Here is a 5612-nt window from a genome sequence, read left to right on the forward strand (position 1 = left end):
ATATGACACACATACTTATAGTTACTATATACATGGTAACATAATTCTGGCAATGTTCGTTGCACAACTTGTGTCAAAAAATTATAGTTTAATAAGAAAAACATGGAGAAACCCTATAAAGTAGAATGTGGTGTCTAATTTCCCAACAATGAAAACTCAGAGGAAAAGTCTGTTTCAGTCAGTTTCACTCAAATCTCTGTCAAAGTAATAGGAGTGCTATTTGTTAAATTTGATGGTGTGTGTCCATAATTTTCTGAAGATATTCATATTTCGTTACCATTTTACTAGGTTTAACAATTATACAGTGTCAAAAACAATGATTATTTTATTATATGCTCATGTTCATAGGAAAAATTGAGAAAAAATAAAATATACAAAAGCGAAATAAATTTAATAATAATTTATTTTTCTTTAATAAATTAGTAAAAATAAACATAAACAAACCTAGACATAAACATAGCCTAATTAAACTTTTAAACTCTTAAAACAATGTATTAACATAAAAGAATAACATTTCTACCAACTTACAATAGCACATATACTTATATAAATACCATTTAATAATACATTATACCTAATTAGTGTAATGAAAACTATAAATTTCATAGATTTATTTAACTGTTAACTCCCATATGATATTACAAGTTATATTATCACAGACGTTTATATAGAATTACTATTGTAATATACAAACTATAAAAGCATATGTTACCTTGGTTGTTGCTGCATTTGTGTGACCTGCATGCAAATCAGAAAAATCATGAATATACACTACAATCAAATGTAGCAATTGATGGATCTATAAACAAAAAAATTAAATGTTACATAGAGAATATGAGAAGTAGGTATTAACTATGTAACATATGTATACTTATTACTAATATTACTATATTACTAATACTTAAAGGAATAAACATCGATGGTGAAAAACTTAACCATCTCCGCTTTGCAGATGACATAGTCCTAACAACAGACTGTCTAAGAGAGGCGAAACAGATGCTAAGAGAGTTAGAGGAAGCATGTTCTGAAGTTGGTCTAAAAATGAACTTCACTAAGACCAAGATCATGACAAACCTTGTCATGAACGAGACAATAAACATCGGAAATAATGAAATCGAGCAAGTTGACAAATACATATATTTAGGTCACGAAATCCGAATATCAAGGGACAACCAGACATGTGAACTGCATAGACGGATTGGCCTTGGATGGGCGGCCTATGGGATGCTGAAAGATATCCTTACGGGTGACATTCCTACTTGCCAGAAAAGAAAAGTATTCGACCAGTGTGTTCTGCCGGTGCTCACTTATGGCGCAGAGACCCTGACTTTAACAACAGTATCGGCGAGGAAACTCAGAGTCACACAACGCAAAATGGAAAGAGCAATGCTTGGGCTGAGCCTGAAGGACCATATCACAAACCAAGAACTGCGCAGAAGATCCGGAGTGTCGGACATTATTCAGCGTATAACCTCACTGAAGTGGAGCTGGGCTGAACACGTGGGCAGACAGGGAAATGACAGATGGACAAAAAGGTTGCTAGAATGGAGACCACGTACCGATAAGCGCAACAGAGGAAACCCGCCTACACGTTGGACCGACGACCTAAAGAGAATGGCAAACAACTGGATCCAAGCGAGCCAGGACAGACAGGGGTGGAGAGCCATGAGGGAGGCCTATGTTCAGCAGTGGACGTCGAGGGCTGGTTGATTGATATGTATACTTACCATATTAAAGCATTGTGTAAGTAAATCAACTAGATTTATACCTCAACAGGTATATGCTGAAGCTGGATGCAGTTTTTTCAAATGTATTTGCCTCTCTGATGATTTAAAACTAGATAGATTTCAAAAACGGTTTACATTTGGTTTTTATTAAATACTGTCTTTGATAATAATTGTTACTTAATAAAAGTTCCAGTATACTTCATGCACATTGGCTATATGAGCTGTGTGGGCAGATTATCAAAGATTTTCTGAAATAAAAACGAAATGTTGAAATTATAAGTCCTACATAATACCATTCCACTCACCTGTTGCAACTTTCCTCAGGAAAACTCGGCTGATGATAAATATAAACATGCCCAACTATAAGTAATCGATTTAACTCTGATTTACCAGTCTAAAACTGTCCAGTAATAAAAATCAATCACAATTTGAGTAAATTTCCAATCAACATGTAAACAAAGCCGCTATTATTATTAAATATGACCTGCTGTCCGCATTCCACAAAACCGCGGCCTGCCGAACGGGAAACGAGCAGAACAGCGACATGAGAGATGTGCAATACAAGAAAGTACTGCAGAGTAAAGGACCTATCGAGACGACATGCAAACCAGGCTGGCTCCAGTTTTGACCCTGATGCTGATGATGACCAGTCATCTATTGCATTTTTAACAAATGCTTGTACTGAGGAGCAGAAAGAGGCAAACAGCTGTGGTGGACACTGCATAAGTTGGATTGTGGACAGTGGGGCGACTGACCATATGATTAATGATGAAAAATACTTTGATTCTGTAAGTACACTTAAAAATGTTAGTATTGTTGTCGCAAAGTCAAATGTAAAACTGAATGCCACAAAAATTGGTAACATTACTATTACCTTTAAAAGTGGTCAATCTGGCCAAATTAAGAATGTCTATTTTTGCCCTGATTTAAGATAATTTGTTATCTACCTCAAAGCTTGAAAAAGCTGGTTTAAAGATTGTTTTTGAAAATGGTTCTGTATCTATTTCTAAAGATAACAAGGTTTTAGCTATAGGTAAAAGAGTAGGGAGTTTGTATACAATAAATTTCAACTCGAAAAATGCAAATGTTTGTTGTTCAACTAATGATATTAGCTTGTGGCATTCTAGGTTAGGGCAATAATAGTATACTAAAATTGTCAAGTATGGTAGATGGTTTACATTTAAGTAAGGAAATGTCTAAAAATTGTAAAATTTGCTCAGTCTGTGCTCAAACAAAAATTACTAGATTACCATACAATAAAGTAGCGAATAAAATTACTAAAAGCCCTCTTGAACTGGTTCATAGTGACATTTGTGGACCTATTACTCCAGCTACTTATGATGAAAAGAAATATATCTTGACCTTTCTTGATGATTATACTCATTTTTGTATTGTTTTTCTTTTGAAAAATAAAAGTGATTTCTTTGAATGCTTTAAAAGGTATGAAGCTCTTGTAACTAACCAATTAAACAAAAAAATCAAGGTTATTCGATGTGATAATGGTAGGGAGTATTGCTCAAATGATTTTCGTAAACTTTGTGATGCCAAAGGCATAATGGTAAGTTATACTGTACCATACAATCCAGATCAGAATGGATGTGCCGAACGACTCAATAGGACTTTAATAGAAAAAGGGCGAGAAATGTTGCTGCAATCAGTCCTACCCAAAAGCCTGTGGGGTGAATCTATTCTGTGTGCCACCTACTTATTAAATCGAAGTCCAACTAATGCATTAAAAACAAATGTAACTCCTGCAGAGTTATTCTATGGAAGGAAGCCTAATCTAAAAAATATAAAAATTTTTGGCTGTCTGGCATATAGCCATATTCCTAAGCAGAAACAAGGAAATAAATTTGACCCAAAAGGTGAACTAAATTTTATGATTGGGTACACAGATCATGGTTATCGGTTGTGGTATCCGAAAAACGAAAAATTGGTTATTGCAAGAAATATTGTTTTTGATGAGACAAAGACTGCTCAAGATTTCAAAAATGAACATGTGACTGCAGTTTATGTTCCAAACACAATTCAAAATGGCTATGAGGAAAATGGTACTCAACAGAGACAAAATCAGGAAACTGACTCAATGATAGACGAAAATGATGAAGACATATCTGAAAATCATTTTGAAGGAGAAAATAGAAGAAGTATGAGAGTCAGGAAAACTCCCAAAGTATTTAAGTGACTACCTTAGAGATGATGATCTGGAACATATGGCATTAAATATTTCACTTATAACAAAAGAAGTGCCAACAAGCCTTGAGGATGCAAAATCGAGACCTGACTATAATCTTTGGAATGAAGCTGTACTAGAACAAATAAGTGCCTTAAATAAAACCGAACTTGGACAAAATTATAAATTGTAAATGGGTTTTTAGAATCAAGAAGGATTCAACAGGAAATGTTTTCAAATATAATGCTCGACTTGTTGTAAAAGGATTTATGCAAAAAGAAGGATTTGACTATAGTGAAACCTATGCTCCTATAGCTAGGTTAACTACAGTAAGAACATTACTTGCTGTTGCAAATTACAAAAATGTAATTGTTCAACAGATGGATGTTAAATCCGCGTTTATACATGGTGAAATAGAAAAAGATATTTACATGTCCATTCCAGAAGGTTTTGAAAACACAGATAAAGTATGTAAGCTGAATAAAGCTTTGTATGGGCTGAAACAATCCCCATATTGTTGGAATAAAAAGTTTGATGGATTTATTCAAGGACAATCATTTGTAAGATCACAAAATGATCCTTGTCTTTATATTAAACATATTAAGGAAGGGAAAATGTATCTACTTTTGTATGTGGATGATTTTTTAATTGTGGGTGATGATCAAGAAATCACAAATTTAAAGGAAAAGTTAAAATCAAATTTTGAAATGCAAGATTTAGGTGATATAAAACATTTTTGGGTATAAATACTAGATTTAGTAAAAAAGGTCTGTACTTTAGTCAAAAGAACTATATTGCACAGATATTAAGTCGTCTTAACATGAGTGAATGTAAAGCAGTAAAAACTCCAATGGAGGCTGGATGTATTATTTTTGAAGAAACGGACACTGAAGAAACAGATGAAAACCTACCAGTGCGCGAATTGGTGGGTTCACTTATGTACCTGATGCTGGCAACAAGACCGGATTTAAGCTACTCTGTAAATACGTGTAGTAGACATCAAAGCAAACCGAGAAAACAACTTTGGACCAAGTTAAAACGAATTCTTAGATATCTTAAAAGTACAATTAATTTGGAGTTCTTTTGTCCAAAGAATGAAAAAGTGGTGTTAGTTGGTTATGCCGATGCCGATTGGGCTGGTGATTTGCATGATCGGAAGTCAACAACTGGATACTGTTTTAAAGTTTTTGGAGCTGTTGTGTGTTGGTGTACTAAAAAGCAAGCCACTGTAAGTCTTTCATCAACGGAAGCGGAATATGTCGCCCTGGCAGAAGCATCAAAAGAAGGAGTATGGTTGTCTTCGACCTTGGTTTTGAAAAACACATCTTTGACATTTTTGAAGACAATCAGTCTTGTATTAAATTAACAAGCAAATTTGATCATAAACGACTTAAGCATATTGATGTGAAGTTTAACTACATTAAAGATTTAATAGCAAATAAAACTGTGAGTGTAAAATACTTGCCAACGACTGAGCAAGTTGCAAGACGTTTTAACAAAAGGTTTAACTAGTGTTCTGTTTGATAAATTTAGAACTGACTTGAACTTGATAGTTGATATTGATAATATGTAACAATTGTTTTATTGAGGAAGGGTGTTAAAATACCAATAAAACCACCTATGTGTATATGTATAAGTTAGTAATGTCTACTGTTAAGACTTATGACAAATGTCAAACATCATAAGTCTAGTAAAGATTAAGTTGTTAGACA

The 5612-nt window shown here is 33.9% G+C and overlaps 1 long non-coding RNA gene across 1 annotated transcript; it reads right to left on the minus strand.

Moving 5' to 3' along the window:
* Positions 1-1151: 1151 nt before the first annotated feature.
* On the minus strand, positions 1152-2186 carry LOC145739443 (uncharacterized). Its single transcript, XR_014181039.1, has 3 exons — positions 2033-2186; positions 1624-1975; positions 1152-1585 (listed from the first exon to the last, which is right to left on the minus strand). It is a non-coding gene; the product is annotated as an uncharacterized LOC145739443 (long non-coding RNA).
* Between the last annotated feature and the right edge of the window lie 3426 nt (positions 2187-5612).

Source organism: Ips typographus, unplaced genomic scaffold (genome assembly GCF_016097725.1).
Source record: "Ips typographus isolate SLU unplaced genomic scaffold, UJ_Ityp_2.0 IpsContig173, whole genome shotgun sequence".
NCBI lineage: Eukaryota > Metazoa > Arthropoda > Insecta > Coleoptera > Curculionidae > Ips > Ips typographus.